This window comes from Macaca mulatta, chromosome 4, assembly GCF_049350105.2.
Source record: "Macaca mulatta isolate MMU2019108-1 chromosome 4, T2T-MMU8v2.0, whole genome shotgun sequence".
In the NCBI taxonomy this organism is placed as follows: domain Eukaryota; kingdom Metazoa; phylum Chordata; class Mammalia; order Primates; family Cercopithecidae; genus Macaca; species Macaca mulatta.
The window spans coordinates 146,921,566-146,936,022 of NC_133409.1; the positions used below are offsets into that span (position 1 = coordinate 146,921,566).

The window sequence follows — 14,457 nt, forward strand, 5'->3', positions numbered from 1 at the left end:
AAGGGTGAGGATACCAGATGCTAAAACCCAGAAGCCGGTGCCCCAGGGAAACACAGAAGGCACCAGCTCTTTGCTAACATGTTAGCCCCATACAGAGCCTTCTCTCAGCTTCAAGTAGTTGCTCCAATCTGACCTCCTCCCTCAAATTCATTCTGCTGTGTGCCCCTCCTGACTCCTCTCTTCCCCTACCTTTGTCCCTCTTCCTACCATTCTCTAATCTGTCCTCCCTGTTCCTTCTTGCTCTACACCTTGCTTCTATAATACTGAAAACTGAAGTGTATTTGAAACATGGTTAGTGGTGTTAAATGAAGTTTCACCTTTCTTGCTTTTTATTTTTGAATAATTTATGCTTAACTTTTTATGTGCTTTGACAATAAAACCTAAATTTAGTTGCCTTCTAAAGTTTGTGAACTCTTTTAATCTCTCCTGTGCATCAACAGCCCTAAATGGATATGGGGTAGGGATGGGTTACTCCACCCTGGCTCTGGGTGTTTAATCTGTGTGGCTGAAATATCAAAATCAATGCACTTAAATGGCAACCAGAGGAACTCAGATTTAATGTGAGGAAGAATTTCCTTACACTTAGACTACTGCAGTCCTCTACCTATCCACTCTATCTCCATTCCTAATCTACCTTTTTGTAATATTAACACCATCACTCCTTGCTTCAAAACCTCTGAGGCAGAGGTTGCAGTGAGCCGAGATCACACCACTGCACTCTGGTCTGGACAACAGAGTGAGACTTCATCTCAAAAAAAAAAAAAAAAAAGAAGAAGAAGAAAAAGAACTGTCTGGGCACAGTGGCTCATGCCTTTAATCCCAGCACTTTGGGAGGCCAAGGCAGGAATGAATGGCTTGAGCTCAGGAGTTTGAGACCAGCCTGGACAACATAGGGAGACCTGATCTCTACAAAAAGTTAAAAAATGAGGTGGGCATGATGGTGCATACACGTAGTCTTAGTTACTTGGGAGATGAGGTGAAAGGATCACTTGAGCCTGAAAGTCAAGGCCAAATACAGTGAGCCAAGATTGTGCCACTGCACTCCAGCCTGGGCAAGAGTGAGATCCAGTCTCAAAAAAAAAAAAAAAAAAAAAAAAGGCTAGGTGTGGCGGCTCATGCCTATAATCTCAGCAGTTTGGGAGGCTGAGGCAGACGGATCACTTGAGGCCAGGAATTCAAGACCAGCCTAGTCAATGTAGCAAGATCACAAGACACCATCTTTACAAAAAATTTTAAAATGAGCTGGGCGTGGTAGCACATATCTGTAGTCCTAGCTACTCTGGAGGCTGAGGCAGGAGGATTGCTTGAGCCCAGAAGTTGGAAGCTGCAAGTGAGCTATGACTGCACCACTGCACTCCAGTCTGGGTGACTGAGGGAGATCTTATCTCAAATAAAATCAAACAAAGGAACTAACAGTATGTTACCAATGATAAAAATCAAGCTTTCAAGAGAAAATTCAAATTTGGAAAACATGTATTGACCACTGTGAGCCTGACAGCTTCCCAATACTCAAAGACTTTTTAAAAATGAGGTCAGTGGTAATATTAACGAATATGATTTTTTGATATTGTAAAATAAAATGTGTCAACATTTGGAAGATCTATATAGTGAAACAATATTTCCCAATGACCAATTCAAAGAAAAAGATCATGCAAAGTGCAAGATAGACCAACGGATTTTAACAGCACGAAGTATGAAAAGTCTATTGGTAAGGTTTCAAACTCCATGTTGCAACTAACCTTTAAGAAACTACTATTTGTTGAGTTTAGTATAGTATCAGAGAAGAATAGAAGAATACCCACATGACCTGCAAAGGCTATTAAAATACTCCTCCCTTTCTCAATCACGTATCTGTGTAAGGCCAGATTTTTCATCATGTCTTTCAAACAAAACAACATACCACAAGAGATTGAATATAGAAGCAGAAGTAAGAATTCAGCTGTCTTTTATTAAATCAGGCACAAAAAAAGACTGGCAAAAATGTAAAACAACATCACTCCCTTCAATAATTGCTTTGTTTTGAAAAATAGTTATTTTAATTAAAAAGTCATTTATGATTGCATGTAGTGCATTTATTAAATGATTTTTTAAATTAGTAACTTCTAAAAATTCCTGTTTTAATTTCTTCCTTTTTTTTTTTTTTTTTTAAGACAGGGTCTTGCTCTGTCACCCAGGCTAAGTGCAGTAGTGCAATCTTGGCTCACTGCAACCTCCCCCTCCCAGGCTCCAGCAATCTTTCCACTTCAGTCTCCTGAGTAGCTGGGATTACAGGTACATGCCACCACATCCAGCAAATCTGTGTATTTTTTGTACAGACAGGTCTCACCATGTTGCCCAGGCTGATCTTGAACTCCTGGACTCAAGTGATTCACCAGCCTCGGCCTCTCAAAGTGCTGGGATTACAGGTGTGAGCCACCGCGCCCGGCCTATTACAACTTCAAACATGGTAAACATAAGCCCTTGGGGTCTTCAATAATTTTTAAGAATCTAAAGGGGCCAGGCATGGTGGCTCACGCCTGTAATCCCAGCACTTTAGGAGGCCCAGGTGGGCAGATCACGAGGTCAGGAGATTAAGACCATCCTGGCTAACATGGTGAAACCCTGTCTCTACTAAAAATACAAAAAAATTAGCTAGGCGTGGTGGTGGGCACCTGTAGTGCCAGCTACTCAGGAGGCTGACGCAGGAGAATGGCGTGAACCCGGGAGGCGGGGCTTGCAGGGAGCCGAGATTGTGCCACTGCACTCCAGCCTGGGTGACAGAGTGAGACTCCGTCTCAAAAAAAAAAAAAAGAATCTAAAGGGATATTGAGGCCAAAAAGTTTGAGAATACTGTTTTATAATATTCTAAAGTTGAGTTCAAAATAAGCCATCTTTTGTCTAGGCATGGTGGTTCATGCCTGTAATCCCAGCCCTTTGGGAGACCGAGGTGGGCGGATCACCTGAAGTCAGGTGATCCTGAGGTTGAGACCAGCCTGACTACCATGGTGAAACCCCACCTCTACTAAAAACAAAAAATTAGCCAGGCGTGGTGACACATGCCTGTAATCCCAGCTACTTGGGAGGCTGAGGCAGGAGAATTGCTTGAACCCGGGAGGCAGAGGTTGAAGTGAGCCAACATCGATCGTGCCATTGCACTCCAGCCTGGGCAACAGAGCAAGAGACTCCATCTCAGAAAAAAAAAAAAAAAAAATGCTGCATAGACCAATGGAACAGAATAGAGAACTCAGAAACAAATCCACACACCTACAGTGAACTCACTTTTGACAAAGGTGCCAAGAACATACACTGAGGAAAAGACAGTCTCTTCAATAAATGGTGCTCGGAAAACTGGATATTCACACGGAGAAGAATGAAACTAGACCCCTATCTCTTGCCATATACAAAAACCAAATCAAAATAAATTAAAGACTTAAATCTAAGACTTTAAACCATGAAACTACTACAAGAAAACATACGAGAAAATCTCCAGGACACTGGTCTGGGCAAAAATTTATTGAGCAATACCCCGCAAGCACAGGCAACCAAAGCAAAAATGGTCAAATGGGATCACATCATATTAAACAGCTTCTGCACAGCAGAGGAAACAATCAACAAAGTGAAGAGACAACCCACAGGATGAGAGAAAATATTTGCAAACTACCCATTTGACAAGGGGTGAATAACAAGAATATATAAGGAGCTCAAACAACTCTATAGGAAAAAAACTAATAATTTGATAAAAGGATGGGCAAAAGATTTTAACAGACATTTTTCAAAAGAAGACATAGAGGCTGGGTGTGGTGGCTCATGTCTGTGATCCCAACACTTTGGGAGCCCAAGGTAGGCGGATCACTTGAGGTCAGGAGTTCGAGACCAGCCTGGCCAACATGGCAAAACCCCGTCTCTACTAAAAATACAAAAATTAGCTGGGCATGGTGGCGGGCGCCTGTAATCCAAGCTACTCAGGAGGCTGAGGCAGGAGAATCACTTGAACTTGGGAGGCAGAGGTTTCAGTGAGCCGAGATTGTGCCATTGCACTCCAGCCTGGGCGACAAGAGCAAGATTCCCTCTCAAAAAAAAAAAAAAAAAAAAAGAAAGACATACAAATGGCAAGCAGGCATATGTAAAGGTGCTCAGTATCACTCATCATCAGAGAAATGGAAATCAAATCTACAATGAGGCCGGGCACGGTGGCTCACATCTGTAACCCCAGAACTTTGGGAGGCTGAGGTGGGTGGATCACCTGAGGTCGGGAGTTTGAGAACAGCCTGGCCAACATGGGAAAACCCTGTCTCTACTAAAAATGCAAAAATTAATCGGGCATGGTGGCAGGCACCTAGAGTCCCAGCTACTTGGGAGGCTGAGTGAGGCAGGAGAATTGCTTGAATCTGGGAGGCAGAGGTTGCAGTGAGCCAAGATGGCACCACTATACTCCAGCCTGGGCGACAGAGCAAGACTCTATCTCAAAACAAAACAAAACAAAACTACAATGAGATGTCATCTCACCCCAGTTAAAACAGCTTATATCAGTGGCCCTTATCAAAGCTGCAGTGGTTTCTACATAGCTGCTGTGGTCAAAGAGGAGCCCAGAGTGACAGTTTTCCTTGATAGTTGTCATTCTGTTTCTTGTAACTCATCTGCAACATTTTGGGAAGATACAGTTCCATTGTAAAATTAAAAAACTAAAAAAAAAAAAAAAATAGGCCAGGCGTGCTGCAGTGGCTTATGCTTGTAATCCTAGCACTTTGGGAAGCTGAGGCAGGGAGATCACCTGAGGTCAGGAGTTCGAGACCAGTCTAGCCAACATGGTGAAACGCCATCTCTACTAAAAATACAATTAGCAAGGTGTGGTGGTGCATGCCTATAAATCCCAGCTCCTTGGGTGGCTGGGGCACGAGAATCACCTGAACCCAGGAGGCAGAGATTGCAGTGAGCCAAGATCATGCCACCGCACTCAGGCCTGGGTGACAGAGCCAGATGCCATCTCTAAATAAATACATTTGAAATGGCTTATATCCAAAAGACAGGCAATAACATATTCTAGTGAGAATGTAGAGAAAAGGGAATCCTTATACACTGTTGGTGGGAATGTAAATTAGTACAACCACTATGGAGAACAGTTTGAAGGTTCCTCAAAAAACCGCGAGCCACCATATGATCCAGCAATCCCACTGCTGGGTATATACCCAGAAGAAAGGAAATTGGTATACTGAAGAGATCTGCACTCCTGTTTGCTACAGCACTGTTTACAATAGCTAAGACTTGGAAGTGACCTAAGTGTCTATCAACAAATGAGTATGTAGTACATATACACAATGGAGTACTATCAGCTATAAAAAAGGATGAGATCCAGTCATCTGCAACAACATAGATGAAACTGAAGGTCATTATGCTAAATGAAATAAGGCAGGAACAGAAAAACCAATATTGCATGTTCTTATTTGTGGGATCTAAAAATCAAAACAATAGAACTCACGGACACAGAGAGTAGAAGGATGGTTACCAGAGGCTGGGAAGTAGTGAGGAGCTGCAGGAGTAGGTGCAGATGGTTAATGGGTACAAAACAAATACAGAAAGAATGAGTAACACCTACAATTTGATAGCACAGCAGGGTGACTATAGTCAATAATAACTATACATTTTTAAATAACTTAATGAGTGTAATTGAATTGTTTGCAACTCAATAGATAAATGCTTGAGGGGATGGATACACCATTCTTCCGGATGTGCTTATTTCACATTGCGCGCCTATATCAAAACATCTAATGGGCCGGGCGCAGTGGCTCACGCCTGTAATCCCAGGACTTTGGGAGGTCAAGGCAGGTGGCTCACCTGAGGTCAGGAGTTCAAGACCAGCCTGGCCAACATGGTGAAACCCCATCTCTACCAATAATACAAAAATTAGCTGGGCATGGTGGCATATATCTGTAATCCCAGCTATTCAGGAGGTTAAGGCACAAGAATGGCTTGAACCCAGGAGGCGAAGGTCACAATGAGCTGAAATCAGGCCACTGCATTCTAGCCTGGGTGACAGAGTGAATCTGTGTCTCAAAAACAAAAATTAAAAAAAAAAAAAAAAAAAAGGGCTGGGCGCGGTGGCTCAAGCCTATAATCCCAGCACTTTGGGAGGCCGAGACGGGCGGATCACGAGGTCAGGAGATTGAGACCATCCTGGCTAACACGGTGAAACTCCATCTCTACTAAAAAATACAAAAAACTAGCTGGGTGAGGTGGCGGGCACCTGTAGTCCCAGCTACTCGGGAGGCTGAGGCAGGAGAATGGTGTAAACGCGGGAGGCGGAGCTTGCAGTGAGCTGAGCTCTGGCCACTGCACTCCAGCCTGGGCAACAGAGTGAGACTCCGTCTCAAAAAAAAAAAAAACAAAAACAAACCATCTCATGTACCCTCATAAATATACACACCTACTACTATGTACCCATTGAAAAAAAAAAAAAACTAGTCAGGCACGGTGGTGTGTACCTGTAGTCCCAGCTACTCGGGAGGCTGTGGTGAGAGGCCTGCCTAGGTAGGCCAAGTTTATCCAACCCACAGCCCATGACTGCATGCAGCCCAACACAAATAACGTAAACTTTCTTAAAACATGAGATTCTTTTGCCATTTTTATTTTTAGCTCATTAGCTATTGTTAGTGTTAGTGTATTTTATGTGTAGCCCAAGATAATAATTATTCTTCCAATGTGGCCCAGGGATGCCAAAGGACTGAACACACCCCTGGACCTAGGTGATATAGCAATACTCCATCAAGAGGGCAGGGCAGGGGAGGGGAGGGAAGGGGACGGGAGGCAAGGCAAGGCAAAGCTCCTACCTGTGACTGAGAGCTCAAGGTTCAGGGATGAACTGGACAACTGACCCCTGGAAATGCATGTACAATTGCTGCCACTGAGCCTAGCTGCTGCTAAAGCAAATGACAAAGCAAATCAGTTCAACTCAGTAGCTCTCCCTGCTCAAGGGGTACTTCGACCTCTTCCCTCTTGGGGAACCTCAGAAGCCTCTGAAACTCCTTGCTTCTTCTTCCCTTACATTCCCTTCAGAGGAAAGCACTTGGTATGGGTTTGAAAGCAGGAGGGCCACCCCACCCAGGACCTTCCTGAAAGATCTGCAAACAACCTGACCCCTACGGACAGAGAGACACAGGGACTCACCACCCTGTCTGACAACAGGAAAACCTGCAGGGTGTTAAAGGCAGAGAAGGGGAAGTGAAGCCCACAAACAGCTACTGGAACCACTGAACTTCAGAGATTAAAACAAAGCAGGCAGGAGGCCCACGTTTCCCTGGCCCCCAGCAGGGACCCACAACCCAGCCTTCCAAAGAGGACAATGAACATTGTATTCCCTGGAGCTCCACTTTGAGAGTTTATAAAACCTGCCAGGCATCCTGAGAACATAGAAACAGCAATGGGAAACCCAGAGCATTGTTCAGACTCTTGGTGAGAACCTCCTACCCCTGCAGAGATGGAAGAAACAATTCTGTGTGTTATGGTCAGCTCGCATATATACCAGCAAACCACAGACCCATGAGGCAGCGACTGGATCTGTTTTTTACTACTATCATTTTCCAAGTGCCAGGCACATAGTTGGCACTCAAAAATATTTGTTCCCAGCTGGGTGCAGTGGCTCCCATCTGTAATCCCAGCACTCTGGGAGGCTGAGGCGGGTGGATCACCCAACATCAGGAGTTTGAGACCAGCCTGGCCAACATGGTGAAACCCCATCTCTACTAAAAATACAAAAATTAGCCGGATATGGTGGTACATGTCGGTAATCTCAGCTACTCAGGAAGCTGAGGCAGGAGAATCGCTTGAACCTGAGAGGCGGAGGTTGCAGTGAGCCAAGATCATGCCATTGCACTCCAGCCTGGGCAACAAGAGCAAAACTCCATCTCAAAAAAAAAAAAAAAAAAAAGGCCGAGTGCGGTGGCTTACGCCTGTAATCCCTGCACTTTGGGAGGCTGAGGTGGGTGGATCACCTGAGGTCAGGAGTTCCAGACCAGCCTGGCCAATATGGTGAAACCCCATCTCTACTAAAAATACAAAAATTAGCCGGGCATGGTGGCAGGCACCTGTAGTCCCAGCTACTCGGGAGGGTGAGGCAGGAGAAGTGCTTGAACCCAGAAGGAGGTTGCAGTGAGCCAAGATCGCGCCATTGTACTCCAGCCTGGGGGACAAGAACATGACTTCATCTCAAAAAATGAACAAACAAACAAAAAAATGTATATATTTGCTCCCTAAATAAGAGAGTGATGGACACCATCTTTGTAGTCTGGCACCCTAGGTATCCATATGGGCAAAGATGAAAGTCCATTCATTTATTCATTCAACAAATATTTATTATCTCCTCTGTGCCAGGCACTATCCTAGACACAACAGGCAGCAAAATAACTCCCTGCCCTGTGGAGTTTATCTTTTAATGGGCCCAAAGGTGGGAATCTCCATGCTCCTGAAAAAACTATGTAAACCACAGACATTCAATAATTACTTAATAAATGTCTATACTACGCATAAGCAACTGGTACCAGATGCTGTGACAGGAACCTGGAATCTGGGAATAAGCCCTAGTGAAATTATTTCATCTTCAAGGTCAAGATCTTAAATCTGGATCCTGTGTCAGTGGTGATCAGGGACTCCTGAGTAAAGAAAATGGGATTACCTCATTGGTGCATCTGTCTTCATCTGTTGGTGAGCAGAAGCCACTGTGTGAGTATCATGTGCATGCCCAAAACACTGTACAACACTGCAGGATAGAAAAAACCCCAACAGCTTTAGCTGAGAAATGCCAGGGGCCCTAAAAGCAACTCTAATAAGTTATACCCACCATAACTCAAAGAGTGCTCCCAAGGTAATCTGGTTCCTCGTCTGTCCCTTACACACCACCCTGAGATGTGATTCTGAGCCTGAGTCAGCAAATATTTCCCCAATCCTGGAAGGAGTCTGCTCGCTCCCAAGCACGCAGACACTGGCTTTGCTGATTTTATCAGGTCGGGGCAGAAGGAGCAGGCAAGGTAAGAAAGGAGCTGGTGCCCAATACCCCCCATGGGTAGCAGCTCATAAATGAACATGTCCTGAGTCATAGTTGATTCCTTCACCAAAGCCCCTGGAGAATGAACTGGAGTCACATCCCAATCACCAGCCTGCTGAGTTATGAAGGCTAGGAGCCTTCTGCCAAGGAAGAAGAACCATATGTCTGAAACCTGATGCAAGGGGCCATGTTCTCCCTGCCAGGTTCAAGGTAAGTTCCAAGGGCTCCTCTGACATCCCGGAATCCAGCTGTTGCAAGCAGCCCCTCCCCCTGGCTCCAAAGGCAGAGAAAAATGCTCAGGGACACCAAACCATCTCAAGAAGCAGCTACTAGGTAATCTGGGACAACATGGCATAGACAATGGCGTCGGGCACAGGGCTAAGCAAGGGCCTGGCAGAATGGACAAAGCCCACAGAGACCTGGATAGGGAGGAAGAGAACGTTTCCAGCATGGGCAATGCTGAGCAGTGGAGCTGGGTCCTGCAATTTCCAGGCCCTTCAGAGGCACTGGAGGAAGGCACCACTGTTCAGCTTCCCAGCCTGCAGGGAGCACTCAGGGAGCTGGGCCTCAGGGACAGGATACAGCTGAAGCCCTTAAACTGACAGATCCAGGGTGGTTGCGGTGGCTCACGCCTGTAATCCCAGCATGTTGGGAGGCCAAGGTGGGCAGATCACAAGGTCAGGAGATCGAGACCATCCTGGCTAACATGGTGAAACTCCGTCTCTACTAAAAAATACAAAAAACTAGCCGGGCGTGGTGGCGGGCACCTGTAGTCCCAGCTACTCGGGAGGCTGAGGCAGGAGAATGGCGTGAACCCAGGAGGCAGAGCTTGCAGTGAGCCGAGATCATGCCACTACACTCCAGCCTGGGCGACAGAGTGAGACTCTGTCTCAAAAAAAAAAAAAAAGTGACAGGTCCAACTCCTGAGAGAGAGGAGCTGCACTACTCCAGGATGTGCCAGAATCCGCAGGCCCTGAACACATCTTGCACAACAGTCAGGACAGCTGTAGGCCCAAAGCAGAGGCCTAATGGCTTCCTAGGCCAGTACCCTACACTCTCTATCCTCTTACCAGGCCCTAAGGGAAGGGGTCTAAGGGACCACGGGTGGGGTTGAAAGGCTGAGGAGGAGCAATTCTTCCTGAATGGGTTAAGGCATATATTACACAAGAAGGCCATGATGAAGAGGCAGAGAAAGGCAGCCGAACGAGCAGTCCGTGTAATCTCAGTGCTCTGGGAGGCCAAGGTGGGGAGGACTGCTTGAGGTCAGGAGTTTGAGACATTGTGAGAGCCTGTCTTTACCAAAAAATTGTTTTTTAATTAGCTGAGTATGGTGGCGTACACCCATAGTCCCCGCTACTCTGGAGGCTGAGGCAGGAAGATTCCCGAGCCCAGGAGTTCGAGGTTACAATGCACTATGATAGCACCACTGCACTCCAGTCTGGGCAACAGAACAAAACCTTGTGTCACAAAAGAAAGAAGGAAACAAAATCCAGACCCAGACTCTGCAAAAATCACTGAATGGGAAGGAATTTGGTAATTGACAATCATGACTACCTTCTCAGAAAACGAGAGTGGACAAACTGCAAGAAGCTATCCAGCTGGGGCTGCTGGTGCCCAAGCTGCTCCACAAGGACTGGCCTTGACCTGTTCTCAAATCTCTCACCTGTCACCACAGCAGAGAGCACTACTAAGGGGTAAGCGCGGCCAGGAGTAACAAACTGCTCAAAAGAGTAAGGAGGAGTCCTTGAGAGCCAGAGACTAGACTAAAAATCTGTCCAACACTTGACCTCTACCCCTTTAGAATGATTCACTAAAACCCTGGAGAGATGCTATTCACAGGAACATGGAAACCCTCTGGTCCAGTCTGCCCAAATCCTTGCAAGTGCTGCAAAGGGGGTCTTGGGGTCAGTGGAGAGGGGACTGGCTCAATGACAGGCCATCCACAATCCTACTGCTTTCACAGAAAACAGTGCACAAGAGGATTACAAAACTTTAAAGTCTGGTCAAGCTGGTTCCTTTGGCTCTCCACCACAGCTCCTAAAGGTTGCCAACTCCTGTGTCCAATCTGGCTCAAAGACAGCACAATTATGAAAAGAGGAGCCCTAGAAACCTGGGGCCAGGTGAAACAATGAGCCTTCATCTCTAAACATGAGAGTGGGTCATGCTTTCAGAATCCTCCAAGATCAGACTGGGTAGAAACAAAGGATATGTTATTTCTTGAATATTTCTTTAGAGAACCAACACCAAATAAAGGAGCTCAAACTGAAGGATATGAAGAGAATTTTCTGTCTGGTAAGGTTAAACATCCAGACACACATGTAAGGTGGTGGGCTCTCAAGTCCCAGAAAAGACAATCTATGTGACTGGAAGCAGACGTGTCTGCTCAAGTTCCTGACAAGGTCTAACTACTGCGGCCCCACAACCTGCCCAGGTAGTTATCAATCTGATACCTCATACTATGCCTGTGCGAAGGGAACAGAACTTTGGGGTTGCCCTTCCTCTTGGATACAGAGGAAATTAAGCTCCCAGGGAAAAAGAGGGAGAATTTGGATTCCCTAGATTCAGAAAAGAACAAAGAAAAAAGAGGGAGAAGAGACTCCAAGAGAACATGTTCAGTGACCAACATCAGAGGCACATTCAGTTAGCCAAAGATTGTCAAAGAGATATGAGAGAAAATCAGCAGCTGTTTCAAGCCACCAATAATAAAAGGACAGATGCCCGCCAGCCCCAGGGCTATCAGGCCAGCAATCTATTTCAAAACTCGAACGGGAAAAAAAAAGTTCTGGAGCCAGTACACAGAAAAAAGGTTGAAGACCACAAGGATTTTCTGGGGCACAGCTTCTGGAGAATTCTCTTAGCCCTCTGGGATGGAGCACAGGGTGGAGGGTGGGAGTGAGGGCACACAAAGGCTGGGGTATCACGGTATAAGTGTATTCCATATATCCAGAGTGGAAAGACACAAAACCCTGGTTCCTGGAAAGGGAAAAGAATTGGACAAAGCCTCTGGCTACCCGAGGCACACATCCAGCTCAGCGCCGTCTCTCCCCAAGGGTTCCTGGAAGTCAACAGCCCTATAAAGGGGAAGTATTAAAGCTGAGATGAGAAGAATGGCCTACAAATTGGACATCATCTCTGATGCAACACCCAAGTAAATTCTCCCACACAATCTGTTATTTCCTTTAGTCAATCAGCCTCCTAATTCGATCAAGGTCTGAACACCTCCACCCCACCCCATGGTTCTGTCAACTGCAGGTCAAGTGAAAGTAGAGTGTGGAGCTAACGCTTCTCCCTGAAGCAGGGGAAAGGAACAGGGAGAGAAAAGGAGGTAGACGACAGGAATGTAGGGGACGGAACCGATACGAAGGAAATTGGAAAGAGGAGCAAAAACAGGGCCTCTTAGGGAGCCAAGGTGAAAGTCTTAGGGAGAGAGGGACTGCAAGCCCGGAGCTGGAAAAAGCCTAGGAACACCCTGGGGAAGAGGATGAGGACCTATAGTACTGGGAGGGATCAGGCCACAGATAAGGGGACAAGGATGGGGAAAGACAGTAAAGCCTGCGAGAACAAGGATGGGAGGATGAAGGCAGGAGACAAGGATAACGAGGGGGACAGAGGAAAAGATCCCCGAAAAGACCCTAGGTAGATACGGCAATGGATTCGGGGACACCAGAAAGGGGTGAAGGAAGAGATCAGAGGCAGGGGAGGGGAGTGGGAGAGGCCCCCGGGCCTGAGACAGGGTTCTCCTAAGTGGGAGGAGACGGAGCCACGAGGCCCAAGAAGGGGCACAGAGTCGGGTGGAAGGAGGCCCGTGTTTCGGACTCACTCACGCAGCTATGGGGGTCCAAGGGCGGGGGGCGCAAGGGCGGCGGGGCGCCTACACGGCAACGCACGGCGGCTGACCGGAGCGGGCCGGAGCATCAGGAAGCCGCCGCGACGCTGTCCGCGGACCCTGGCAGCTCCTCGCACCCCGCGCCCCGCCGCCGGGCCTTGCGCCCCAGTCCCGCTGGCCGCCTCGGCCCAGGCCCGCCGCTTCCCTCCGCCACTTGCCTGCCCGCTTCTCTCGTCTCAGACTGACCTGTCCCTGCTGCCTACGGCGCCACCGCCGCAGTCCCACAGGCTCCGCAGAATTCTCCCGCTCCTGCCAAAACTTTTCCCATTAATCCCCAGGTCCGCGGCTGCCGCAGCGTCACACGCTCCGCGGCCCGGCCCCGCCCCCACCAGCGCGACGTCACCGCGCTGCTCGGCCCTTCCCTCTCCACGCCCCCTTCCGCCTGGCGGCGACCAATCATCACGCCTTCTGGAGACTCCCCTGATTCTGCCTCTCCGCCCACCGCACGCTGCCCAGGGCCCGCCTGTGGCGCCCTCTGGTGCGGGATGCGGACATAGCAGCTAAGGGAGAGCGCCTGGGCCAGTAGAGCAAGTCCAGCAAGTGTCACAAGAGGGAATTTAAAGCTGGAAGGGAATTTCGAGGTCATGTAGTGCAACCTCCTCATCTTACAGTGAAGAAACTTAGTCCTAGAAAAGGTACGGAACTTGCAGTTGGAGAGACTCTTAACCCAGTGCTAGGTCCACTGGAGGAGATCATACCGCCTGTAATTTTCAAAAAAGGACTTTCCGCCTTCAAGAGGCTTCTACAACTGGAAATTTACGGTCTTGGAGTTCTTAACCTTTCTTCCCATGTGCTTATGTAATATGCTTATTCACCTAAAATAGGGGACATCCTCCCTATTGTTGTAGAAAATTCTGTTCTTACATCTTAATCCAGGTCTTGAAGACCTGGAAGGGACCTATTAACCCAACCTATCGCTTAAGATGACCACAGAAAGCTACCTAGCCCCTGGGAGACAATCTGGTGGAAGAAGCTGGCTTTCATCTGGCGATGAACAAAACTTGACTCTCAGGTATATGACCAACGGCTCCTCTCCATCATCATTAAATATTACCCCTCGCCTCTCCTTCGGCCACACCTTCCGTAGGCCACAAGCTCCTTAGGCCACACCCTAGCTATCTGGATGAGTGATTTTTTTTTTTTTTTTTTTTTTTTTTGAGAGACAGTTTCACTCTGTCGCCCCTGCTGGAGTGCAATTGCGCAATCTCAGCTCACTGCAACCTCCGCCTCCCGGGTTCAAGTGATTCTCCTGCCTCAACCTCCCAAGTAGCTGGGATTACAGGCACGTGCCACACGCCGCCCGGCTAATTTTTTTATATTAATTAATTAATTATTTTTTTTTGAGACGGAGTCTAGCTCTGTGGCCCAGGCTGGAGTGCAGTAGCGCCATCTCTGCTCACTGCCAGCTCCGCCTCCCGGGTTCACGCCATTCTCCTGCCTCAGCCTCCCGAGTAGCTGGAACTACAGGCACCCGCCACCACGCCCGGCTAATTTCTGTATTCTTAGTAGAGACAGGGTTTCACCATGTTAGCCAGGATGGTCTCGATCTCCTGACCTC

The 14,457-nt window shown here is 47.5% G+C and overlaps 1 protein-coding gene, 1 long non-coding RNA gene and 1 other non-coding gene across 15 annotated transcripts in view; 2 read left to right on the forward strand and 1 right to left on the reverse strand.

The window, feature by feature from the left end:
* Positions 1–13,209, reverse strand: part of PPARD (peroxisome proliferator activated receptor delta) — an 85,791-nt gene extending 72,582 nt beyond the window's left edge. For 8 of the 13 annotated variants that reach the window (XM_015136204.3, XM_015136202.3, XM_015136199.3 and 5 more), the window contains exons 1-2: positions 13,086–13,209; positions 8,645–8,728 (exon numbers count right to left, since the gene is read on the reverse strand). The gene's annotated coding sequence lies outside the window, so the exon portion shown is untranslated. Of the gene's footprint in view, positions 1–8,644; positions 8,729–13,057 lie in introns of all 13 variants that reach the window. The other 5 variants (XM_078000255.1, XM_015136203.3, XM_015136201.3 and 2 more) reach the window with 2 other exon arrangements.
* Positions 2,114–4,121, forward strand: LOC144340426 (uncharacterized). Its single transcript, XR_013416533.1, has 2 exons — positions 2,114–2,271; positions 3,201–4,121. It is a non-coding gene; the product is annotated as an uncharacterized LOC144340426 (long non-coding RNA).
* LOC114677868 (small nucleolar RNA SNORA16B/SNORA16A family) lies at positions 4,508–4,642 on the forward strand. The gene has a single exon (XR_003729295.1). It is a non-coding gene; the product is annotated as a small nucleolar RNA SNORA16B/SNORA16A family (small nucleolar RNA).
* Positions 13,210–14,457: the final 1,248 nt, after the last annotated feature.